This window comes from Budorcas taxicolor, chromosome 6 (assembly GCF_023091745.1).
Source record: "Budorcas taxicolor isolate Tak-1 chromosome 6, Takin1.1, whole genome shotgun sequence".
Taxonomy (NCBI): domain Eukaryota; kingdom Metazoa; phylum Chordata; class Mammalia; order Artiodactyla; family Bovidae; genus Budorcas; species Budorcas taxicolor.
In genome coordinates this window covers 99,656,530-99,684,111 of record NC_068915.1, presented here as the reverse complement: position 1 = coordinate 99,684,111, position 27,582 = coordinate 99,656,530, and the positions used below count along the sequence as shown (strand labels likewise).

The following is a 27,582-nucleotide window of genomic DNA, read 5'->3' as shown; positions in this document are numbered from 1 at the left end:
TGGCTCATAGAAATGAATAGGCATTTCATAAAAGAGGAAATATGAGTTAGCCAGTAAACCTGAGGAAATGCTTGGTATCATTAATGAACAGGGAAATACAAAGACTACAGTTAGATGGTTTTATACCCCCAGGTTAAGAGGATGGCATTACTAAATGTTGAAGAGAACGTGTGGGTCAATGTGGACTACCTAGTGCTGCTGATAACTACATCAGTCCTGGGTGTTCATTGGAAGGGCTGATGGCTGAAGCTGACGCTCCAATCCTTTGGCCACCTGATGCGAAGAGCTGACTCACTGGAAAAGACCCTGATGCTGGGAAGGATTGAAGGCGGGAGGAGAAGGGGACAACAGAGGATGAGATGGTTGGATGGCATCACCGACTCGATGGACATGAGTTTGAGCAAGCTCCGGGTGTTGGTGATGGACAAGGAGGCCTGGAGCGCTGCAGTCCATGGGGTCGCAAAGAGTTGGACACGACCAAGCGACTGACCTGAACAGAACTGCGAGCTGGTGAGATTATATATTGCTAAACTCACTTTAGGGAAAAGAAAACTTGGTGACCTTATGGAAAATTCAAAATACACATATTCCTCAACTCCTGTGCAAATCCTTAAGAGAAATTATGCCACATGTGGAACAAATGCATATGAGAACTTTCATAACAGTAATGTTCATAATGGCAAAACAAAAACACAAAACCTGGGAAGAAGACAAAATGCTATTGGAAAGAGAATGGATAACTCAATTCATTTACACAATGTGGAATTATTCTGCCTTGAGATGAAAGAACTACAACTGTATGCAACATTATGAATTCAACTTGAAAACATAAAACCGAGTGAAAAAATGAAACACGGGGTTGAAGGATATGTTCATATGTGGTATGCTTTCTGAAACTCAAAACAATGATATGACCCTGACGCTGGGAAAGATTGAGGGCAGGAGGAGAAGAGGGTGGCAGATGATGAGATGGTTAGATAACATCACCGACTCAGTGGATATGAGTTCGAGCAAACTCTGGGAGATGGTAAAGGACAGGGGAACCTGGTGTGGTGCAGTCCATGGGATTGCAAAGAGTCGGACCTGACTTAGAGACTGAAAAACAGCAACTACAAAGCACAGAATATAGGGTAGCAATTACAGAGCACTGAAGAGTTGAGAGATGTGGGTGGAGGGAAGAGCAAATCAGTGACACATTACCAGTCACTTATATTTAGGTTCTTGAGTTGGATGGCAGGTACATGGATATTCATTCTATGCAGTTCAGTTCAGTTGCTCAGTCGGGTTCATTCTATTACTTGCTTTAAATTTAAAGCATGTTACAAACACCATGTTTTATGGAAGTCAGTAGTTAATGTATTTTTTAAAAAAGCAGTGAAGGCATAGTCTGATGTTGGGATTTAGGAGACATGTCATCACTTCTGCCTACTTTCTCACTGTCACTTGAATTCCTAATGTTACTTACCATTTCACTGGAGGGATCTTATTTAAAAATCTTAAATCTCATTAAGCCTGTGTCTGCCATCTGACAAGCCACTCAGTAACAGCTTGGATGAATGACAGAATGAATGATTTGAGAAAATAATTCAGGATTTTTCTTAGAAACCACCAAAGAGGTAGATTAAAAAAAAAAAATACTTTTTCATAAGAAGTGAGACAGCAAAGCTAGATTTCTGTTCCATAGGTTTTTGAATGATAATTAACTGTGTATTTGAGGGCAGTATTACTGACGTTTGAGCTGTTGTACTAATATGATCACAGAGATTAACAAACATGCCAGAACACATAGTTGATCAGAAAAGGAAAATGTCATTGAAGATGAAGCTATTCTTAGGCATAACTATTTTAAGAGTTAGAAGGCCTGTACGATTAGTCCAAGCTTGTCATTTTTGAGTGAAGGAGCTTTGGAATTGAAGAAGTAATTGAGTAACAAAAGAACTTGTTGAAAGCAAAGTTAAGAAAGACCAGAATGATTCATGGTGCTGGTGTTTTCATATTGAAATACTGAATGGTAAATAAAAGAAACAGTTAAATATCCTGTAAGTGTGTGTGTGCGTGTGTGTGTGTGTGTGTGTGTGTGTGCAGTGTGTGTGCATGCATAGTCACTCAGTAGTGTCCGACCCTTTGCGACCCCATGGACTGTACTCCATGGGATTTCTCAGGCCAGAATATTGGAGTGGGTTGCCATTTCTTCCTCCAGGGGATCTTCCTGACTCAGGGATCAAACCCAGGGATTGAACCCATGTCTTCTGTGGCTCTTGCATTGCAGGCGGATTCTTCACCATTGAGCCTCATGGGAAGCCCTAAGTATCCTATAGAAGGCAAGCTAATTATCTTGAGGTTGGATTATATCTATTGGGTGAGGAAGCAGTGTTTTTTATTTGGATTTAGAACATATCAATTTAGCTGTATACCACATTTATCTTCAGATGCTTGACAAATACTCCTAGAGAAATAACATGATTTTTTTTTTCTTTTTTGCTCATATTTGATTCTCCAAAAAGAGACATTGTGATCTATGATGTACAGATGAATACTGGACTAAAGTGTCAAGAATTAGGTTCTGAACTGAGCTCTGCCACTAAGTAACTGCTGTCATTAATGCGTTAAGTAACTTTTCCAGATCTCGGCTCCCTCACCAGTAAAATGAAGAAGCTGAACCAGATGGAGCTTTGAATGACTGTATTCTTCTTTGGGTTTTGAAATATTTATTTGTTTGGCTGTGTTGTGTCTTCGTTGTGGGGTCTTTGTTGCAACAGGCTGGCCTAGTTGCCCCACAGCATGTAGGATCTTAGTTCCCCCACCAGGAATCAAACCACGTCTACTGCATTGCAAGGCAGATTCTTAACCCCTGGACCACTAGGGAAGTTCCTCTTCTTTGGATTTTGAATACCAAATTTTATCTGTTTTTAAGTGCTGTCATATCATTAAACTATTGGCAAGAAATAATGAGGTAAAAAGAAAATTAGTAGAAAATGAACTACTCATAATGCGAAAACATTCTGAAAATAAACTAGGTTTTCTCTTATTTTCCTTTCATCGCAGGTATAATACTTCTCCACATCTGCTTCAGGAAGAAAGTGCCTGCCACTCCTGTTGTTTCTACGCAGGTTCATGCCAGCCCAGAACACAGAATCAGGTCAGTTTTAGGATTGTTTTGTCTGTTGAACAAGAAGCCAGGAAGGGCTTTGTTGCATTGTTGCATTGTAGCAAGACCACTTGGAGAAGGCAGTGGCACCCACTCCAGTACTCTTGCCTGGAGAATCACGTGGACGGAGGAGCCTGATAGGCTACAGTCCATGGGGTCACTACGAGTCAGACACGACTGAGCGACTTCACTTTCACTTTTCACTTTCATGCATTGGAGAAGGAAATGGCAACTCACTCCAGTGTTCTTGCCTGGAGAATCCCAGGGATGGGGGAGCCTGGTGGGCTTCTGTCTATGGGGTTGCACAGAGTCGGACACGACTGAAGTGACTTAGCAGCAGCAGCAGCAGCAAGACCACTGAACTGTGACTCTAAGGGGCTGGGTTTTAATCCATCTTTACCACTGATGATTAGGTGAACGAGGCAAGCCTCCTTTCTTGAATAACTTTGTTTTATGCACCAAAAAGAAAAAAGAAAGGAAAAAAAGGAAAGAAAAAAAGAGAATGTATTAGATTTAATTATATTCCAGTTTCAATCCTGGCTTTAAAGCATTGTACTTTTATTGTAGACACCTACATAGAATAAAATTAAGCTTTGCAGCATCATTTCCTTTTTATCCTGGGAAAATCTAGTTGTAAGCACAGGCTTTGGAACTCTTCATTGTTTTGTAGCAACTCTGAGTGACTAGATTGAATAATGAGCTATAGTGTGAGGCACTTGAATACTTTCACTACCTAGTTGCCAGAGTTTTAGTATTTTACTTTGGTCTGTTGTTACTGAAAAATTTTAATTTTTATCGTATTTTGTAAACAGCATGAATTGATTTTCTCACAGTTCTGGAGGCTGGAAGGTCAAGATCAGGTAGTCAGCATGATTGGACACTGGTTCAGGCTCTCTTCCTGACCTGCAGGTGGTCTCTGTCTAGCTTCGTCCTCACAAGGCAGAGAGAAGGAGAACCAGTTGGAGAGCTTCCGTAACCTCTTCTTATCATTATCGGTTTAGGGCCCCACTCTTATTATCTCATTTAACCTAAATAATCTACCAAAGACCCTGTCTCCAGGTTTGGTCGTGTTGGGAGTAAAGGCTTCAACATGTGAGTTTTGGGAGGGACACGTTTCAGTCCATAGTAGCCACCTAGTAGTAAACTTGCTGGATTGTGTGAAATCTGCATCTTCACCTTCTCTAGATATTTCCACATTGATCTCTAAAGTGGCTTTCATAATTTACACACCCACTAGCAAGTGTGTAGGTTATGGAATATATATATATATTTTGATGGGATATTCTTTACTAGAACAACTGAAAAATCCCAAATGGGAAGATAGAGGGCATGGGGTCTTTCCAAATCGCAGCTCCTTTTCCCTGTTCCACCAATATCTGGGAAGCCTTCCATACAGCTGTTTAAACCTTGGCTTCTTCCAGTCAGTTCTTGCGTTTGTAGCCATGGTGCTGTATTTTACATGGAAGGTTCCTAGTCCTTCAGTGATGCTCTTCAGCTGTAGAGAGGTTATCTTTTTGATCATGTGAGTTCTCTACTGATTGCACTTGACTCAGTTCAAATAAAATGCAGAAAGAGGATGTTATCAGACTTGTGGATGTGTCCCAGGGCACACAGAAGGACCCAGGGACAGCTGGGCTGTGCACAGGGAACCCAGGAAGCAAATGCAGTCAGGTGTCTCTCCAGCAGTATGCCTCTCTTGCACATCTATCTCACTCTCCTTGCGTTTGGCTTTCTTCACGTTTGAACTCTCTCATGGAAGCATGGTCACCATACTGCCCACAATTTATATCTGTTTGCATTTGTATCTTGTAATTCAGACTCCCAGAAAAAGGCTTACTCTTAAGCACCTAATCCCAGATAGTCCAGAAAAGAAACTCTGATTCCCTGGAAAAGTTGGCACTGGCTGTTTTGTGATCTTTGTTTCTCTGAAAAGGCTCTGACATGTTCTTACCAAAATGTAGATGACTGATAACATGGTATAGTAGTACTCTTTCCAGGTGTATTTGTATTTTAATTGGATCGAATATTAAGCTAAAGCTGTATTTCCAAACTCTGCACAAGTGAAGTCTTGGGTTCTAGTATATAAAAGTGATTAACCCAAATGCATGAAAAGCATTAGGAGTTGAAAGACAGTGCTTTAAGGTTCAGGGAGTAGAAAAGGAAAATGAGTAACTGTGTAGTCAGGGGAGGAGAGCAGATAGAGATTAATAGTCAAATATATATATATTTCTAAGGTAGCAGTGTCACAAAGATTGAATATAGCAAGTGAAAGAAAAGGCTTTTCTATTTAACTTTTTGAGAAAAGATTTGAAGGTAGAAGAAAGGACCGTTTGGTTTAGGCTCCCCTCAACTACTAACTCGGAGGAGGCAATGGCACCCCACTCCAGTACTCTTGCCTGGAAAATCCCATGGACAGAGGAGCCTGGTAGGCTGCAGTCTATGAGGTCGCTAAGAGTCAGACACGACTGAGTGACTTCCCTTTCACTTTTCACTTTCATGCATTGGAGAAGGAAATGGCAACCCACCCCAGTGTTCTTGCCTGGAGAATCCCAGGGACGGGGGAGCCTGGTGGGAGGCCGTCTATGGGGTCGCACAGAGTCGGACACGACTGAAGCGACTTAGCAGCAGCAGCAGCAACTACTAACTATGATTTGGGAGAAGTCACTTATTCTCTGTGTGTGTGCTCCGTTGTGCCCAACTCTTTGTGACCCCATTGACTGTAGCCCACCAGGCTCCTCTGTCCATGGAATTTTCCAGGCAATGTTTTTATAGCATCATTTCCTTTTTATGCTGTATAGAATTTCTCAGATGAGAATACTGGAGCAAGTTGCCATTTCCTTCTCTAGGGGATCTTCCCAACCCAGGGATCAAACCCACATCTCTTACATCTCCTGCATTGGCAGGCAGCTTCTTTACCAGTGTGCCACCTGGGAAGCCCCATTCTTTCTGTACTTTAATTTACTGAATCTTGGCTCCTTTTCAGCTGTATGACCTTAACTCCTAGACATCAATTTCCTCATCTTAAAAATGACAATTGATGATAGTGGGACCTCAGGGTGTTCTTGTGAGGAATTAATTTATGTTAAGCGTTCAGAGTAGTTTCTGGCATATCAGCAGCAGCAGTGACAATTTTTGAAATGAGTCAATTAGATTTATGATTGCAGAAGTCCTAGCTAACTTAAAAAATCCTGTGGTCCAAGATCCTCTATTATGACCTCATGTCTTTTTTTCAGAGTAAAGACTTAGAAACTTCGGCCATCTACTTGGGTCCTATTGAGGCTAATTTTGGTATTGTCAATAAAAGTTATTTTGAATTCACTGTCTGTTAGTTCTCTTTTGCTACATGTATTAATTTGTTAAGATTGCCACAGTAAATTAACACAGACTGAGTGGCTTAAACAGCAGAAATTCATTGTCTCAGAGTCTGGAGGCCAGAAGTCTGCAGTCCAGGTGTCAGCAGGAGTGGTCGCTTCCGAGATGAGTGAGGGAAGGATCTGTTCCAGGACTCTTTCCTTGACCTGTAGATGACCTCCTTTTCTCCATGTCTCTTCACATCATCTTCCCTCTATGTGTGTCTGTCTCTGTTCAAATTTCTTCATTTTGTAAGGTTACCCCGTGTTTGCTGTTGCTGTTTAGTTGCTATGGTATCCAACTTTTTGCAAGCCCATGAATTGGAGCCCACCAGGCTCCTCTGTCCATGGAATTCTCCAGGTGAGAATACTGGAGTAGGTTTCCATTTCCTTCTCCAGGGAATCTTCCCTACCCAGGGATTGAACTCAGGTCTCCTGCTTGGCAGGCAGATGCTTAATGACCTCACTTTAACTTGATTACCCCTATAAAGATTGTGTCTCCAAATAAGGTCACATTCTGAGGGGTTGAGAGTTAGGCTTCATCGTATGAGTTTTGAGCAGACACAGTCCAACCCTTAGCACTGCGTAACAGATTACCCCAAAGCTCAGTGACTTAAAACATCAAACGTTATCTCTCAGGTCTTGGGGTGAGTGTAGTTTGCTGGCCCTCTGGCTCAGGGTCTCTGGCAGAGCTGCATTCTGCACGTGTGTCTACCAGTGCTGTGGTCACATCTGAAAGCCCCAGGGGAGGATCTGCCTCCAGCTTAGTCACAGGGCTATTGCTGTGTTCAGTTCCTCATTGGTTGTCTGTCGTAAGGCCCCAGTTCCTTATGTCGGCTGTTTGCCAGCAGCCTACTGGTTCTTGTCGCATGAGCCTTTTATTTTTTTGTTTGGTTTTGTGATTTTCCCTGGTGGCTTAGACGGTAAAGCATCTGCCTACAATATGGAAGATCCGGGTTCGATCCCGGGGTCAGGAAGATCCTCTGGAGAAGGAAATGGCAACCCACTCCAGTACTCTTGCCTGGAAAATCCCATGGACTGAGAAGCCTGGTAGGCTACAGCCCATGGGGTCGCAAAGAGTCGGACACGACTGAGCGACTTCACTTAGTGATTTAAACTGGCAACCCATTTGTAATTTAACTGTAATTTAAAGTGGCAACCCATGGCTTTTCCCCTATTCTCTTTTCTAGGAGTGAGTCATTAGGTCCAGTCCACACTTAAGGAGAGAGGGCTTCCCAAGTGGTACTAGTGGGAAAGAATCTGCCTGCCAGTGCTGGAGACACAGGACACTCGGGTTCAATCCCAGAGTCGGGAAGGTCACCTGGAGAACGAAGTTGGCAACTCACTCCAGTATTCTTGCCTGGGAAGTCCCATGGACAGAGGAGCCTGGTGGGCTACAGTCCATGGGGTTGCAAAGAGTCAGACTCAGGTGAATGTTTGAGTGCACACATGTGTGTGCGTGCACACACACACGGACACAAGCACAAACACACACAGACACACTTACACACTCTCTGTATATATATCTCTCTCAAGGAGAGAGGATTACACAGGGATGTGGATTCCTGGACGGGAGGTCATTGGAAGCCACTTTGAAACTCCCTGCATAGTATTGATGTACAAGAATGAAGAAAGAAAAAAATATGCTAAGTGGAAAGATACATAAATTTTTTAATATTATTCAGGACACTTTAGTCTTTAAGCATAAGTTTATCCCCTTTGTGCCATATAGTTTTGTAATAAAAAAGTACCCCCTCACCCTTAAAAAAAGGAGAAATGTAACTCTTATCATTTCCTTTTTTTTTTTTAGCAAAAAGGAATTAATTCTGTTTCCTTTCATAAAATTTGTTATTTTCTTATCCTATGTAGAATTCAAGGGGTACCTGTCTGTACGCTTTGCTGAGTTGTTAACCTGCTATTTCTCGTAAAATATCCAAAGGCCTATCTTTATTTCCCTAAAATATTTAAGAGTAGGAAGTCGTTGTTTATTAAGATTACTTTAATTTTATTAGCTTTTCTGTGGTCACTTTCTGCAACTAGGTTATAAAGTGTGAGAAATTATCCAACATTTGTGAGAACACTTAGTACACCAAATCAGTTAAGGGAAATGCCCACTTATACAATGTAGTCCCACAGTCATATAAACTTCATTTACCAGCTAGCAGTTCTCAATATTTATATTGATGGAGAAGTAATTGAAAAGTATTATTATGGATTCATTTTTGTAATCTTTGTTTTGGAAGGCAGTATAGTTGTTTCTGGAAACGAAATTTGACCTAGTTGACTTTATCAGTACTAGTTAATATAAGGTGGGTGTGTATGTGCGTATGCATGTATTTAGCACATGGAATTTCAGTATTTTAGTAAATTTAGTCTAAGAAAATGTCAAATTCATTGAGAAAAGATGGTCTTAACTCCGTTAGAGTAGATTGTACTTCTAAAGCATCTGATTATGTGACTGGATTTTATGTTTTTAAATTATAATTATTTATGAGTTACTATTAATACAGATTATTTTGGTTTAGTTATTAGGAATGATGAGACTTTTAAATCTCAGTAGGCTTGGAAGTTGAAGTCCTCTCATGAGTCTGAATTCAGTAGGCCTTCTATGTGATAGCCCTTTTTACTTGTTAGTGGGATGTAGTTTAATAGAAACAATACAAAATTTTCAATTTAAAACTTCCTTTTGATCACATAGAGTAGACTGGGGAGTGAGCTTTCATAGTTGAACAAATGGTAATGTTCTTTGCTTAGAAAAGTTCTATTGCATTGATTATGGCAAAGAGGAAGTTTTAAACTTAAGCTCTTATGATTTTGCATTATGAGGACGTTGAGCTAAGAGTTTTGTTTATAATTTGCTGCCTTTATGTCTTAATTTTGTCTGAGAATAGATAGATTTATGACCAGATTTTGGGCTTTAGACTCAAAAAATAGTGTAGCATTTTTATAGTTTACAAAATTGTTGCCCACTATTGAAAGTCTATAGAATGTATTCTTTCTAGAAATATGTATTAAGAGAGTTTAAAAAGTTCAAGAAAGGGAACTCAAAGCATAATAAAAAGTGCGGATACACTTAATGTGAAACTTACATTATAATATTTTAAAAGTTTGTTTAATCAGAAAAAATAAGTTGAAAAGTAAAGTAGCACTACTCATTGGAGTATTGGGATTTAAAAATTTAATGTAGTTTTTCTTTAAGAAATGATACTTAAAGTTTGGGACTTAGAAATACGAATCATTTTAAGCATGCTTTAACACGTGGTGTGAAACTGTTCTCTTTTTTTTCTTAGACTTTTGGTTTGTTGTCTATGACTACATCAGTTTCTATGACTATATCAATTGAGTTTATTTTGATCCTGAATATCCCTTATTTAGCTCCTGTTTTGAGGTCAAATTATGCATGTCTTTATTAACAGTATGATTTAAAAAATTGTATGAAATATTGAAAGCAGATATGAGAGCAAAACTGCAGTGTGTAATATGTATTCAGTTTCCAAACTTGGTCATATTTCCTGGTTTAGATCTTGGCTTCATTGCTTACAGCTGTTTGCCCTAGTACAAATTTCTTAATTTCTCTTCTTGTATCCTCATCTGTTAGATGAATTTCTAGTCTTGCCTAGAGAATTCCATGAACAGAGGAGCCTGGGGCTACAGTCCATGGGGTTGCAAAGAGTTGGACACAACTAAGCGACTAACACTCTCACTTTCGTAAGGGTTAAATGAGATGATACTAAAGTGCTTACTACTGTGCCTGGCACATAGTAAGTAAAAGCTAAATTCACGTTAGTTGCCATTTCTTGGTACAAGCATTGGCCTTAAGTTATTTTTACTTATGTTTTTGAAGGTTAGAATACAAGCAAAATGATGTCTTGTTAATGATAATATAGAACCCTTAGTATTCAGTTGATTATGTATTTTATTAGCATATAGACTTTATTTTTGAAAAGTAGAATAGAGCTTTACATAAATGGCTGTGAGTTTCGAGCCATCACTAAAATTATTGACTTGAAAGAAGGGAGAAAAAAGGTCATGGAGGAGGTGGATGTGCCGTTTTTGCTGGAGGTCTGAAGAGAGATTTTGTAGTCACTAAATACATATATATATATATACACACACACACACACACACACACATATGTATATATATTTTTTTTCCCACAAAATTGGGAACACTAGGATGTTAACTTCATTTTCATTTTCTTTTTAAACTTTAACTACCAGCCACTCTGTTCTTTGTTTTGTTTTGACCTGGGCGAAAGGAATGGGAGAAGGCTTGCCTGTTTTTCACCTAGTCTTACAAAGGACATAATCCTGTTGGTCTTGTGTTCCACCTCAGTGGTTTGTTTGTTTTAATTTTTGCGTAATCATTTTGGGTTTTTAAATACATATTAGGATGTTTCAGTTCTTTCGCCCTCCAGATTGCTGAAATTATTTGCAACAGTGTTCTGTCTTCTTCCTTCCACCCTCCTTCCTTTCTTTTCCTTGGTTCCATCGAAATAGTTTTTGACCTTTCATTTGGCTGTTATGTTTGGTTGTAATGCATGTTTTGTAGGAAGCAAATTCTGTGTCATGTGTTCATGGTGCAAGAACTATTTCTCTCTATAGTATCGCTAGCTTTTTCTTAACTGTGTAATTGTCTAGCCCCAACCCCCTCCTCCCCCACAATGAATTTTTGTAGTTACTTCTGAACCAGTCAGAATCTGCACTTAGTGACAGTGGAGTTAGTAGTTGGTTTATTTTTAAAAATATTTTATAATTAAAAAAATCTAAAGATTTTTGCCTTCCTCTAACAGAAGTAGATTATCTTGTGTTTTGCTGTATCTGAGTGAGCATTCAGGAAAAGGTGGGCTTCCTTTTGTGGTAAGAGGTTGTTGAAGGAATGCTTTTATAAAAGCTTTTATCCAAAGACAAACTGTATCCCCCATGAAAGAATAACTCTTAGTTTATTGTACAGAGGCCCTAATAAAGAGATTATATGCTTTTCAAATGTGGACTTACCTTTATCTCCCCTGTTTTTTTTTAGGTTTTTTTTTTTTAAGATTTTTTTCTTTTTTATGGACCATTTTTAAAAGTCTTTATTGAATTTGTTACAATATTGCTTCTGTTTTACCTTTTGGTGGAAGGCATGTGGGATCTTAGCTCCCTGACCAGCGGTTGAACCCGTACACCCTTCGTTGGAAGGAGCCCTAACCACTGGACTGCCAAGGAGGTCCCTCCCCTGGTTTTTGAATCATACATTTTGATGTTTTTCCTTTCCTAAGCCTGCTAGAGAATGGCCTTGTTCAAGGAACTCAGTTTTATACATCACAGGTATAATAAAACATCCCCTTCCCTGAATGATAATGAAAATAATAACATTTACTGTTTCTTAGGGGTTTTGCATATATGACATCATTTATTCTTTGTAACACACCTGTGAGTTTGCTTCTATTATTATACTAATTTTATAAGTTAGAAACAAGCAGGAGAAGTAGCTTGCCAAAGGCCACAAGATTAGGAAATGGCACGACCAGGATTTAAATGTAGGAGTCTGACACCAGGGCTCAGACTCACCTTCTCTTCTATCCTGCCTCTCTTACACATGAAGAAAGACATCATTCAATTCTTTTCCTTAGAAGACTGTGAAACATTCTTATAATATTCAAATTTCTATTTGAAGACAGTAGTCTGTGAATGTTCATTATATCAACCATAGCCCTCAAATATTCTATTGCTGAGAAAAGTAAGAAAATACATACCAATAAATGTTTGGAGAACAATTTGTTCTGTCTTCTCAGGTGACCTTGTATAAACTTAATATTCTATTTGGGGAAAGAATCTATTGATTTTTAAGTAATTGAATCCTAGGCTTTGCTGTGTCCTAACCATACTTTTGATATTTAGTATGCTAATTTTACTTAGTGATTTCCTTTGCACATTTTGTACCTACATAGAAGTCCATATTTATCTCTTTTTTTTTTAGGATTATGTCAAGAACAATTATCTAGTATCAGATACTATAGAACTCAAGTACAGGAAGGGCAGCCGGGCTTCCGGGAAACTGGAATTTTTTTGGTTATTTATTCACCATTTCTTTTTCCGGAATTGCTTATATTCTTGTTTTTGTGTCTCTCTACCAAATGGTTTATTCTGTTTTCTTAACATGCAGTGGTCAGTTGTGGGTGTGAGGTTCAGCAAGCTCTCGGCCCCCACAGCTAATTATCCTGGTTCTCATATTCTAAATTCTAACTTGCTAAGAGAGAGGATTCATTTGTCTCACGTTATGAACGATGCCCAACACCCGTGCAGTCGTTCAAACAACCCAGCTATGTGTTCACAATAGCATTGCCTTTTCAGTGAGTGGGGAAAGGGCAGATTCTCCAAGGGCTTGTGTGTAGGAAGAAAATAAATATCTTTAGTAACTGAAGCAATCCGTTATCCACAAGAACATTTTTGAGATTTTAGTTACATTTCAAGGTTATTGATTTGAGTTAGTTCCTTGTTTTTTCTTACCTTTGTAAATGTAGGGACTTTGTGGCAAACTTATTTCCCACAGTTAATAGTTTATGAGTCTGGAATGGGGAGTTTCAAGTCTCATTTAATAGTGGGAATAGTCTATTAATTAAATGAATTAATTTTTCATGTCTTTCACAAGTCATATCTTGTAGCTTAATTTTAAAGAAGCATAGAACCGTGGCCTTAGCCATTCTTTTTTATATTTTCTTTCAGTTTATTATACTTCCTTCTGTATGATTTGCCTAAGAGCAGGATCTTTAAGAGTGGTTGAACCTTTTAAGAATAAGAAAGTATCTACCACATAATTACCAGAAAAGTGAAGAACATATATGAGATTGTGTAATATATATGCAAATAATTCACAGATTTTAATTAGAAATATATAGTTTGATCCTTTACCCATTTGTTTACCTTGGTATATGATGTTCTGATTGTGACAGTAAACTCCCATGGTTTAAGAAAAGATTTGTACAGTACAACCATAATTTTTCATCTTTGGTAACAACAGAAAATCACATGGTTTTATGTTTAAAGTATTAATATAAAAAACATTTGTTTTAATTTTTTTTGTTGTTGTTTTGGCTACATCAGCTGGGAGATTCTTAACCATTGGACCACCAAGGAAGTCTAATGTTTTTAGAGGGGAAAGAAAGCATTATAATTTTGTATATCCTTCTTACAACCTGGCTGGAGTAGTAAACCAATCTAATATTTATCAGTTAGCCCTTTGTAGATCAGCGGGAAGTTTCTTACTTCTGGTCTAACAAAAATACGAGAAATCTGAAAGCAAGTGGAGACTGTCCAGTGGTTTTATGTCCCTCCTTTTAAACTGAACTTTGAGTTTTGAAAATTTCCAGTGTACAGAAAAGCTCAATGGATGAATGCAGTGTACATCCAAATACCTTTAACCTTAATTCAACAATTACCAGTGTTTTGCCACTTGCATTCTCATTGTGTTTGTATATATTTCACAGAGTGAGGCATCACTGAACCATTTGAAAGTAATTTGAACCATTATGATGCTTCACACTTGTAAATACTTCAGCATGCACCTCCTAGAAATAAGGACACTCTTCTCTCTGACTACTGTATCATTATCACATATTAGAAAATAATAATCATCCCATACTGTCATGTTTAAATCTAGCCCATATCCAAATTTTCCAACCATCCCCAAGGTTTCTTTTATACTTTTTTTCAAACAACAGGTTGGTTTGATCTACACTTTCAGTTCAGTTCAGTTCAGTTCAGTTCAGTCGCTCAGTTGTGTCCGACTCTTTGCGACCCCATGAATCACAGCACGCCAGGCCTCCCTGTTCATCACCAACTCCCAGAGTTCACTCAGACTTGCATCCATCGAGTCAGTGATGCCATCCAGCCATCTCATCCTCGGTCGTCCCCTTCTTCTCCTAGACCCAATCCCTCCCAGCATCAAAGCCTTTTCCAGTGAGTCAACTCTTCGCATGAGGTGGCCAAAGTACTGGAGTTTATGTCTTTTTGTTCTTTTAAAAATCTAGATTAGTTTCTCTTATCCTTTTCTCTGTTTTTTTTTTTTTTTTTTATGATAGTGACCTTTTGAAGAGAGTCCAGAACAAATTTTTTATAGAAATCCACCTTCTGCATTTGTTTCTTCTTTGTGATATTGGAAAATATTCCTGTCACAGGAGTAGAAAGCTGCACAAGATACATAAGAACAATCTCCAGGGGAATTAAATAGTGACTGGAAGTAGTTATTACTGGGTTAAAGTTAGTAAATGAGAATAATTAAGAAAGGTTTTTTTCAGGTTAATGGAGCAGAAGTTTGGAAAAGAAAGATGTTAAAGGGAATGCATATGGCACTGAGGTGAGGGTTGGTGTCAGATAGTTACTTGATAAACAGAGAGGAGAGGGTTAGGGAATCATAGTCCCCAGCTCCTAGAGGGTTAGGTGTTCAATTCTGTGTTGAGTGGTTGAACAAACTAAGAAGTCTTTTCTGCGAAGTGAGCCCAGGTCAGCTTAACTGAGGTTGGAAAAGCAAAGAGAGGTGTGTGCATCAGGCCTTTTCTATGTTACAAGGGTTTCAGTGAAAGTACAGATGTCATATTAATGTGTGCTGCTTCTTACAAATTTTCGGGGGGAAAATTTGGAGCCATGATTTTATACTTTGTCCATCAGTTCAGTTCAGTCGCTCAGTCGTATCCGACTCTTTGCGACCCTGTAGAGTGCAGCACGCCAGGCTTCCCTGTCCATCACCAACTCCCGGAGTTGTCTCTATTTCTCTGTATTCTCTCTGTATTAGAATAGTTGTCTAGGTCCTGAAGTGGGAAGTACCAGGTACTGTAGTGACAAAAGTTTCAGAATTAGAAATCTTGGGTTGAAATCTTGTTTACCCCCTTGTAGCTAAGCAGCCTGGTTTGAGTCCTTTGCCTCTGACCGTTTCCTCCTTCGTGATGGTGCAGCAGCACAGGGTGCGGGAAAGAGCAGAAGCTTTGGAGCTGGGCAGACGCATTTCTCCAGCAGCCTCGATCTTCTGCTTACCACCATGTGACTTTGGGCTACTTCTCTTATTCTCGGTGTTCTCTTCAGTAGAAATGGGATTGATATATCAATTCCATGTGATTATTATTAGAATTAAGGAGATATTCATATAAAATGCTGAATGTGGAGCCTGGCATATGGCAAGTACTTACACATGTTGCTTTTCTTCACAAAGAATTGTTGCAAGGATCCTGTTAAATGGTTAAAGGAATGTGAACTATCTTTGTTCAGCATTAAGTCCTACACAAGAAACTTAGCTGGTGCCTAGGAAATAGAATGCAGACATAGCATTTAGTTATTTTTGCTGCTTTTTACATTGATGAAATCTCTGCCATGATGATTTCCTAGGAAATATTCTGTACATGCTATAAAATAACAGTAAAGGAATCTGCTTTTTAAGAAAGTCGAATAAGTGTAAACATTTTATAATAATTTGTGCTGGTGTATATCTAAAATGATTCGCTGATCTCTCAGGGCTCTGAGCTAAAATCAGTGGGGCTATGAGTTATTTGTAGCCTGAATGCTTTGGCTTTTGATGTAGGCTTGCAGGAATTTGTTTTATTTTCAAAGTTTTTTTTTTTTTTAATGAAAGAATAAAAATAAGCTAATTAAAGTTGCAGTTTGAAGGTAGAAAAAATAATATCTCACTCAAGAGTTAAGGACTGGTAATCTGTTAGCCAATTGGAATATTTATTTTTGATAAGTTAAGACATGGTATAAGGCAGCAACTGCTAAGAGCATCCATCATTAGCATTACAGATTGGTAAGGAGTTCAATAAGAATCTGATTATCTTTTCATCAAAAGTCTAAGATGATTTCCCCTTCCCCCATTATTTATAAAATGGAAAGTAAAAGTAAAGTAAAGTCACTCAGTCGTGTCCGACTCTTTGTGACCCCATGGACTGTAGCCTACCAGGCTCCACCCTCCATGGGATTCTCCAGACAAGAGTACTGGAGTGGGTTGCCATTTCCTTCTCCAGGGGATCTTCCCAACCCAGGGATCGAACCCCGGTCTGCCACATTCCAGGCAGCCGCTTTAACCTCTGAGCCACCAGGGAAGCCCTATAAAATGGAAAGAGGTGCCCAAACTGCCTTTGTGAGTACAAAGACCTCAGAGGATATTTCCCAGTGGATATAAGATAGATCAAACATTTCAGTGTTTAGATGTCATTTAATTCTTTAAGCAATATATATGGAGAGTAAGTTAAACAACTTTGTTGCAAATAATAGTTCTTGCTATACTACTGGCCATATATTTACATGCTCGTGAGCTTAGTCGTGTCCTATTCTTTGCGACCCCGTGGACTGTAAGCCACCAGCCTCCTCTGTCCATGATTCTCAAGGCAACAATAGTGGAGTGGGTTGCCATTTCTTTCTTCAGGGAGTCTTCCTGACCCAGGGATCAGACCGGGGTCTCCTGCATATCCTGCATTGGTGGGTGGATTCTTTACTGCTGCACCACCTGGGAAGCCCTTATTTACATAAGAAAATATGTAAATAGAAATCCAAGCAAAAGAGCCCATCTGTCAACTGAGTTGACCTTTGATATTATTAACTCTGTCTCTTTTTCCTCCCTACCCTTCCTTACCTCCACACCCATAACAAACACACACATGTGAGTGCATGCACAGCTAAGATTTTTAAATTAAAGTTTGAAGGACAAATGTTACTTGTTATTAAAAAGCTAAATGTGGTAATTAAAACATTTTTTTGTGGGGAGGGGAGACCATGCTGGGACTTAGTAAATCCTCAGTACTTCTATTTAGTTTGTTTTCTTCCTTCTTGATTTTGTTTCTACTGCCTTAAAGAAACAGGTTCATAAAAATGTTCCAGTTCTCGGAAAAAATGATAATTTTTATAAACTGGAAAAGAGCTTGAAGAAGTAAGATTTTTGCCCTGGAGGAATTAAATGGTGTAGTGAACTCTTTAATGTATATTTTTCATCTGTTGTATTTTATATGCTTAGTACAAAATTACAAGAAATGTTTATATTTATACAATAAAATGTTTTTATTGTGCAGCTTAAAGTGCAACATGAAAGTTAGTTGAATCTGTTACTGACATCTGAAATCTACAGTATGGGTACAAAAGTGCACTCCTAGAATCTAACTATAAATATATATTTTATAGTTTTTGATTATAATATACATATATGGTATATATGTATATGTTATATGTGTAGTTTTATATAGTATACGGTTCTATATTTTTGCCTTGAACTGAGAAATGAAAAGAGTCTGTAAAACGAAAGCACTAGAAACATGATTCCATGTTTCCTTAGGTTTATTTTGCAGTACTCACAGGTTATTATGAATAATACTGCCCACAAGTAACCCCTGATAATGTCAGCTGTTCATAAAGACCATAGAATTTCATAAAGGAATTATTCCACTAGGAGCAATTAAGAAAGCTAGTTAATTCTCAAAAGGTAGACATCTTGTTATGAGACCAATATATGTTTCGCCCTGAAATCTTAGAGAGCAAACTTTTTCTTCTCCCTTTCTTTCCATTACTGTCTCTACTTTTCCTTCCTCACTTTTCAGTACTCCACCCTTCCTCTCTTCCATTCCTTCCCTTTTCTTTTCATTCGTTCCTTTTAAGGATCTCTTTTCCCAGAGGTTCCATCTCGTGTTTGTGTAAAATAGACACTGAATATATTGTTCAATAGCAGTTTCTTCAAGATTGGGTCCAAGAAGGCTCTTGCAGCTGTTTCATGACCAAGTTTTTTTTTTTTTTTTAATACAGTGTATTCCTTATCTTTGGTTTATCTGATGTTTTCCCTTGATAAGATTCTGGTTATGCATTCCTGGATGGAATATTACATAAAGGATTGTGTCTTTCTTAGCACATCTTATCTGGAGGTACACAGTATCCATCTGCTGTTCACTTGTGATATAAAGTTGACCACCTGTTTCCTTGTCTGATTTCTCCACTGTGTTACTGTAGTAAACTGATAAAGTGATTGGTGAGTAGATACTTTAAGACAAATAAAATATCCTACTCTTCATCAAAACTTACTATACGTAGGATCCATTGATGAAAGCTCGCTTGAACTGATCTTGTCTGTTATGGTTCTAAAATTATTTTTTTCAAACTCCAACACTCCTATTTTTATCAGCTGTTATTTAACATCCTACTGTAATAAGAGCCCTTTTATTTATCTATCTATATTGTTTTATTTATTGTTGAGCTCATAGATACCTGTTTTTTCTTTTCCGACAACAATGTATTACTGTCCTTAAATATTTCGGTCCTCAAATTATCTCAGATCTCACCGGGGGAGCCTCTTTTATCATGCTATCCAGAGTCAAAACATTACACAGAAAACACTCAAAAATTCTGACTTGCTTAATGCAATTTTCTTTTCACTGGAATTATATTGCTTTCATTTCATAGCTTCGATGGAAATTGTTTTATTAATTCAGTATATTCATTTTCAGTTTATCGAGAGGCCATGATTAATTTGAAAGAATGAGTGGAGATCATGAAAGCTCTGGGATTTTTTTCATTTCATTTTAGTTTAAAGCTCACATTTAGCTTCCTTTTTCACTGAGGATAACAATGGTGGGACTCATGACAAGAGGGAAAGCTTGTCGGCAAGAAGCGGATGAAGAGGAATGGATTGATCACAGGGCAACGTTGCTGCATGGATGTACATTCATTGTTTTCCCTCTACCCATTTCTGTGAACTTGTCTAAATGGACTAAGTGTTATCTTTTGTTTGTATTTTGTATTTCTTGTCATTTTTTTCTTTCTGTTTTGCTTTAGTTTATGATGTTTCTCATCCCTCTTATAAAATCAGAGCTTGTCCACAAAAAGATGATTTTGTTATACTATCCAGCATTATGATATTTTTATAATTAATACCTAACCCCTAAATATATGACAGGCCTCTACTTTAGTGAATTAAAAACAGCAAATGTAATTTCAAGATTGTTTACTGTGAAACAGATTCTTTTTTAGTTTTTGGAAAATAGTAGCATTCCTGATTAGAAAATAGCATATTAAGTGATTGGTTTTGTGCTGCTTGCCAAAAGCATGTAAGGCCTTTTCTCCTAATTCTTGTTAATTGAGATTAGCACACATGAAAATTATACAGTTTTGATTATTAAAATTTTAATACATATATTTTTTCTTGGGAGTCCCATTTTTAAACAAGTTTAAAGAGAGGGTTGTCCATGTGGAAATAGAAACAAAGTAAAAATAGCCAACTCAGGACTTCAAGCCTACAGTGAACTTGGCTTTTATTTCCATGCAGTATTTCTGAGTTTAGCTCATGTTGAATGCCAGGTTCTTTCTATAGAAACAAAAATGTCTTTCTTTGGGTTAATTTATAAGCTTCGTTTTTAGTATGGCCAGTGAAGTTAATGGGCATACTATTAATGTTGGCTATATACCTTGAAGGTAGTACTGTATCAATTTGTATTAACCTAAAATTTTTGTTGTGATAAGCATTAGGTCTAATTAAATTCTGTATTTCAGGAATAATATTGAATCTTATATGCTTTAATATTTTTAAATTATGAGGTACATAACCTAAAATTTGCTATTTTAACTACTTTTAAGTGTACAGTTTACATTATATATATTCCAGATGTATAACCATCACCACTATCCATTTCCAGAACCTTTTGTCATCCCAAATGGAAACTTTGTACCCATTAGGCAATAATTCCCCATTCTCCTTTCTCTTGGCCCCTGGTGACCTCTATTTCTGTCTCTAAGAATGTCCGTATTCTAGATATTTTATGTAAGTGAGATCTTACAAAATTTTTCCTGTTTGTGTCTGACATTTCACTTCATGTGTTTCCAAGCTTCAGTCCATGTTGCAGCATGTAGCAGAACCGTGTTCCTTTTTATGGGTCAATAGTATTCCACTGTTATGTATATTCCACTTTTTGTTTATTCATTAACCTATCGATGGACATTTTGGCTTTTCCCACCTTTTGCTGTTGTGAAATCCGCTGCTGTAAACACTGGTGTGTAAGTACCTGTTAGAACCTCTGCTTTCACTTCTCTTGAATACACACACAGTGCACGCACACCTACTCACCCAGGAGTGGAGCTGCTGAGTCATGTGGTAACTCTGTGGTTAAATTTTTGAGGCACTGCCATACTGTCTTCCACAGTGACTGAATTATTTTACAGTATCACTGGCACTATGCAAGAATTCTGATTTCTTACATCTTTGCCAAAACTTGTTATTTTTTGACAGTCACCATCCTAGTGGATGTGAAGTATTATCTCATCATGGTTTTGATGGACATTTTCTTGATGACTGTTGATTTTGAGCATTTTTTTGTGTGTTTATTGACTGTATGTCTTTGGTAAAATGGCTCAGTCTTTTTTATTGGGTTGTCTTCTTGATATTCTTTTTATATTCTGGTCATTAAACCTTAATCGCAGATAGGATTTGCAGATATTTTCTCCTTTCTGTGAGTTCTTTTCACTCTTTAGATGGTGCCCTTTCATTCTGAGGAAGCCCAATTTATCTGTTTTTCTAGTTCTGGTATCAGATTTGAGAAATGTAGCTAAACCCAAGATCATGAAAAGTTGCTCTTATGTTTTCTTGTAAGAATTTTATAGTTTTGGCTTTCAGATGAGGTGTGTGATCCATTTTAAGTTTATTCTTATATGTGGTATAACATATATGAAGTCTTATATGTGGTATAACATATATAAGTGAAGTCCAAAAAAAATGAAGTTTTTTTTGCATGTGGATTTCCAGTTTTCCCGTTACCTTTTGTTTGTTTGTTTGTTTTTAAAGTTCTTTCTCTATTGAATGGTCTTGACTCCTTTGTGGAAAATCAACTGGGCATATATGTGAGGGTTTATTTTTAGGCACTCTCTGCTATTCCGCTGGTCTTTATGTTCATACTCATGCCTGAACAAGGTTATTTTGATTACTGTGTTAAATATTTTGTTTTTAATATTGACTAATTTATTATTCTTAATGTGTGCCTTTTAAACTATTTCTACTATAGCTTTAGATTTTGCATTTAATAATTTCATTTAGTTGACAGTACTCCAAAAAGAACTGTAAATATCAACTTTATAATGAGTTCTCTTGAACTTAAAATACTAGAAAAATTAATATTAAAGCAAGCAATTGGGGTTTTTTAATTGATATTGCACTTTCTTTGGAAATTCGAGGGAAAAGTATAAAGACAAAAAAATGAAATGTTAATTGTACTTGCTCACAGAAAGAATAAAAAAATGAGAAAGACCAATTATTCATATAATCTATTAACTGATTCTTTAATTTTTTGTTAAATGTCACTTTTATCTTAGTTCTGGAAATAATCTACTTAATGAAGTTCTTTAGGAATTTCATAAAAGAAAATACTGGTATTTTGCAAGATACATTTTTAATAAGGACCTGGTAATGACTTAATCATTAAGCTAGGTCTGAATGACTGTTTATTAGGCTTTTCTTTAATGTTATGAATATCCAACCTAATTTTAGTCCTTTCAAACTGCAAAAACGTTGAGAAAATTTGAACATCAGCTCTTATTTTCCTTCTCTGTTGAGATACAGACTTTATTTTCATCACTTTTTTCAGAGTAAATTTGAATATTGAATAATATGTTCCCCAATATTGCAACTAAAATAAGTTATTTGGGATTTAGAACTGTGAACTAAAAATATTTTGTAACAAGAATACTGGGCTTTAAATTAAGGACAAGAACATCTAAGAAAGCAAACTTAACCTTGAAAAGTTTGTTACAGCGTAATTAATTCTATCCCATGAATCAGTACACTAAAAAGATACACCCTCCCTCAATAACTCAATTATTCAATTTTTTTCTAATAGGTCTCACAATTTTTAAAATGTTATGTAATAGCCAATCTTGTTTTACCTGTATCCTCATATACTTTATTCTGTCCCTAAATTACATGGAAACAAATCACAGACATCATTTAATCAGTAAATATTTTAGTTGTGTGTGTGTGTGTGTGTGTGTGTGTGTGTGTGTGTGTGTGTAGGAATAGACTGCTAATGTATAGTTTACGGCAAATCCATTCAATAAATAATGTTTAAATTTCTACTGTGGTTACGATACAGTAGGGAATAAAAAAGACAAGATCTCTGTTCTAAAGGAACTTATTTATAATTTAGAACCAGTTCTTAAGCTGAAATTTATGGGCACTGAAATCCTGAAGAATTTGAGTCAAGCCTTAGAAAAACAAAATAGAACTCTTGAGCTGTATTCTGACATACTTGAGTCACATACTCAAGGAGAGGTAATACAATATCCTTTTAGTCCTTTTATCTTAAAAGGGGAAAAAATAGAACTGTACTTGATATCAGCAATAAAACATGTTAGAAATATATAAAGAGTTGGGCTTATCAGTTATAAATGACTTAAAACTTTAGATTAGGTGAATTAGAATGATGTGAAACCACTGATGCTTTCATCATGTTGACTTTATAGCTCCTGTTTATTTGGACAGTCATGATTTTAAAATTCATGTCTATTTTCAGAATGTGCTGGTGAATTTTATTAATTTGGTATGTAACATACCAATTAAATTTTTTGTTTGTTCAAAATACTTTTATAGTACTGTTATTTTTCCCTGTTTTGAGTTTTGAAATGTAGATGACATATGATTTCAAATAGAGTCCCAAAGTTCTGTTTTTGTACCTTTTAGTCTATTGATTTCATACTACTTTTGGTCCTTCGTTGCTAACGGTTTTCAGGCCATCATCCTACCTAAACTGAATGGCTGCGCTTTCCTGTCTGGGTTAGAGAGAGCTCCTTTGGAGCCCTTTTCTACTCTGCAGCCTCTGCAACCTGAGTCCTCTTTGTAGAATGACGAACTAATTTTCTTACTCTCCTTTTGGAAATTCTTCATGTCTCCCTACTGTCTTTAGGTGAGGCCCAGAGTATAGGATATCACTCATTCCTCTACTCAACTCTATTCAGTCCCTTTAAGTGTCCTCTCCTTCACTCTTTACATGTAGATATTTATACCCTCATCCATTCTTGCTTCTGCAGAAACTTCTCATCTCCCTCTCTGTTTTTTTGAAATCTGACATGTGCTAGGTATACAGGTAGGGTCTTGTTATTTGCCTTTTTAAAGCACTTTTACTGGGACTTCCATGGTGGTCCAGTGGTTGGCACTTTCCCTTCCAATGCAGGGGGTGCAGGTTCAGTCCCTGGTTGGGGAGCTGGGATCCTACATGCCTCATCATATGAGAGAGATAGTGTCTTATTTGTCCTCTGTGTCTATGGGGCCTGGTAACTGGGACATAATAGGCACAGACTGATAATTTATTGAATGAATGAATGTGTACCTGTTGCTGTGATATAAATTGCCCTAAAACTTAAAAAAAATTTTTTTTTAATTATCTTATAGCTTCTGTAGGTCAGGCATTCAGGAGTGTTTAGCTGGTACGTTCTGAGTTAGAATCTCTCCTGAGGCTGTAGTCATCAAGATGTTGGTCAAAACTATTGGAAGACTTGACTGGGGCCCCAGGATTCTTCCATTATAGCTGACTCATTTAGGTGTTAACAGAAGGCCTGTCAACAGGAAGCATCTGTTCCTGTTGACATGGACCTCCCCATAGGGCTACTTGAGTATCCTCCTGACATGGAAGTCAGCTTCCTTCAGAGCATGTGATCCAAGAGAGGGAATAAGGAAGAAGCCCACAGTGCCTTTCATCACATGATCACATACAGTCACTGCCATTACAGTCTGTCCTTAACTCACAGTTAAGAAGAGGTTCTATCTTTGAAAGGAGTATCAAAGAACTTGTGGGTATAGTTTGTAACTGACCACTACAGAATGGAACAGTCATTTATGATTCTCCCTTGTTCAGTCTTGTTCAGTCGTGTCTGACTCTTTGCAGCCCCACAGATTGTACCCTGCCAGGCTCCTCGGTCCATGAGATTCTTCAGGTAAGTATACTGGAGTGGTTCGCCATTTCTTCCTCCAGGAGATCTTCCCAACGCAGGGATCGAACCTGTGTCTCCTGCAGCTCCTACATTGGCAGGTGGATTCTTGAGTCACTTGGGATTCTCCCTTGAAGGTGACCAAAATAGGTCATTTTCCCTCCTTATGAAATACATTTGTTCAGATGGAAATAAATTTTAAAAGTATTCCCTTAGAGCTTCCTTGGTGGCCCTGCAGTAGAGAATCCGCCTGCCTGTGCAGAAGACAAGGGTTCAGTCCCTGATGCGGGAGGTTCCCGCATGTCGCGGAGCAACTCAGCTCAGGAACTACCACCCATTGGCCTGTGTGCAGAGCCTGGGAGCCACAACAACTGAGTCCATGCACTGCAAGGACTGAAGCCCCCACACCCTAGAACCCATGCTCTGCAACAAGAGAAGTCACTGCAGTGGGAAGCCTGCGTGCCCCTTAAAGCAGCAAAGACCCAGCACAACCAAAAATAAAAAAGAATATTCCCTTAAAATATTTTACTTATTTTTGATGATACAAAGTAACTAGATTATAAATTAATATGACTACTGAAATGAGCTAATTGTTTTCAAATATTCATATTTTTATTGTAACTCTTTCACTTAGATTCTGGAAGTAAAGTCATCTAAGTTTTATGTTGTGTGTCAAATGAATGTGCCATGGAATTCATTACTTTAAGGCAAGCCATAGTTACATATGGTTAAGAAAATGAGAATTTTTAAACTTGTAGCTGAAAACAGTTTAAATTAATTGTACAAAAATTAGTCTTTTTAGCCTAATATATGTATATAACTTGGTCATTCAAGAAAAATTCGAGTCTGTAATATGAATCAGACATTTTACTAGGCTGGGTATGTATCGGTGAGTAGAATAGACGTTTTTCCACTTGGTGTTTATCTGTTGGAGAGCAGGTAATAGATAATAGACATCTGTGGAGGAAATAAAGCGAAGTGATGGAGAATTATGGGGAGACAGATACTGCCACACTGTTAGAAAAAGGTTGTCAGGGGAAGTGACCTTGAAGCTGAAAACTGAAGGAGTTTTCCCTGCCAGGAGCTCACAGGCAAAGGGATCGCCCTGCAGTGTGAACAGTTGGTGTGGAAAGGATGCCTGGGGATGCCGGGCGAGAGTGGAATGAAGTTTGAGAGGCAGAAAGAGATCATACTATCTAGTTTAAGAGACTATAATGAGGAGTATGGATTTTACTCAGCATATTGAAAACCGTGGAAGGATTTTGAAGTTACAGTTTTTACTAACAACAACAGAAAAACCCCAAACTTTTTGCCTGCAGAAAGCAAAGTCAGTAGAGGAAGTGGGAGAACGGAAAGGAGGTCGTTATAGTAGTCCACATGAATGAAGATGGAGGTGTGTTCTACAGTGATGGGAGAAAGTGGTGGGAGAGACGAGGACAGGTTTGAGGTCTAGTTTGTAGGTAGAACCAGTGGGACTTGGTATGAAGTGTGAGGGACAAGGGGAGTAAGGACAATACTCAGATTTTTTTTTTTTTTTTTTTGGCTTGAGCAAAACCTGAGCTCAGTGAGGAGGAAAATTGAGTTTATTTTTGATAATGTTAATTTTGCGATGTCTGTAAGTCATCTAGTGGACATGTCAGATGGCAGACGGTTATGCAATCCTGGAGCTCAGAGGTTTGACATGAGATATACAGATGGTATTCAAAGTTGTGGAATGAATGAGATCATTTCTAGGGAGGGAATGCCCTAGGAACTCTAGCTTTCAGAATTTGCATGTGTGGGCAACATTCTTGCTTTGCTTTGTAAAAAAAAACAAAAGATAAAACTGCAGCACAGAAAGTTTGGTTTATTTCTAGCATGTATTAAAGAGTGTGTGCTTTTTTCCCTTTCAATTTGATGGTAGTATGGTATATGATCATGACATCTGGTCCCATCACTTCATGGTAAATAGATGGGGAAACAATGGAAACAATGAGAGACTTTATTTGGGGGGGTTCCAAAATCACTGCAGATGGTGATTGCAGCCATGAAATTAAAAGACGCTTGCTCCTTGGAAGAAAAGCTGTGACCAACCTAGACAGCATATTAAAAAGCAGAGACATTACTTTACCGACAAAGATCCCTGTAGTCAAAGCTGTGGTTTTACCAGTAGTCATGTATTGATGTGAGAGTTGGACTATAAAGAAAGTTGAGTGCCTAAAGGAATTGATGCTTTTGAACTGTGGTGTTGGAGAAGACTCTTGAGAGTTCCCTGGACAGCAAGGAGATTCCATCAGTCAATCCTAAAGGAAATCAGTCCTGAATATTCGTTGGAAGGATTGATGTTGAAGCTGAAACTCAAATACTTTGGCCACCTGATGTGAAGAACTGACTCATTGGAAAAGATCCCGATGCTGAGAAAGATTGAAGGTGGGAGGAGAAGGGGATGACAGAGAATGAGATTGTTAGACGGTTGGATGGCATCACTCACTGGATGGACATGAGTTTGAGTAGCCTCCAGGAGCTGGTGGTAGACAGGGAGGCCTGGCGTGCTGCAGTCCATGGGGTCGGAAAGAGCTGGACATGACTGAGCAACTGAACTGAATGGTATATGAGAAAAAAGTCTAAAGCTCCACCCCACCACTTGTTGAATGAATAACTAGCCACCTACTAGTTGTATGACTTTGGAATTCTACCTCTCTGAGTCTCAGTTTTTTATCTGCTAAAAAGAATAAGAGGAGAGTTGTTTTGAAGATTAAATGAATTAAGTTTTCCAAAGTGCCCAGGACAGTGTCTGATGCTTAGTAAATACACAGTATTCCTTATTTTCCCTTTCCTTGCACTTAATTCGTTGGTGTGTGTATCTTTGAGCAGGCAAGCCACTCTGAAACAGGTGTTATCTTCAGTGCTCTTTCCCCATTCTCATCAGTGTTATGGAGAAGGATAGATACAGACGTATAACACAGAAACGTAGGAGTGTCTAGCATGGTGTCCTAAACTCTTCTATGCTAAATGTCCATACACCGTTTTTGTTCTGCTTTTCTTAAACTGTTATAACTCTGCTGCTTTCAAAGAAGATTATCTGTTAAATAATGAAACACTGAGATAAGGTTTGTTTTGAAATATGTTTGAACTCTAATGAGCAGGAGAATGAATTCAGTTCAGTTCAGTCGCTCAGTCATGTCCGACTCTTTGC

General features: G+C 37.9%; 1 protein-coding gene across 1 annotated transcript in view; it reads left to right on the top strand.

Annotated features, from left to right (window-relative positions):
• The first annotated feature begins 3,059 nt into the window (after positions 1–3,059).
• Positions 3,060–27,582, top strand: part of WDFY3 (WD repeat and FYVE domain containing 3) — a 248,274-nt gene continuing 223,751 nt past the window's right edge. Inside the window, exon 1 of the mRNA XM_052641586.1 lies at positions 3,060–3,139. The gene's annotated coding sequence lies outside the window, so the exon portion shown is untranslated. The remainder of the gene's footprint in view (positions 3,140–27,582) is intronic.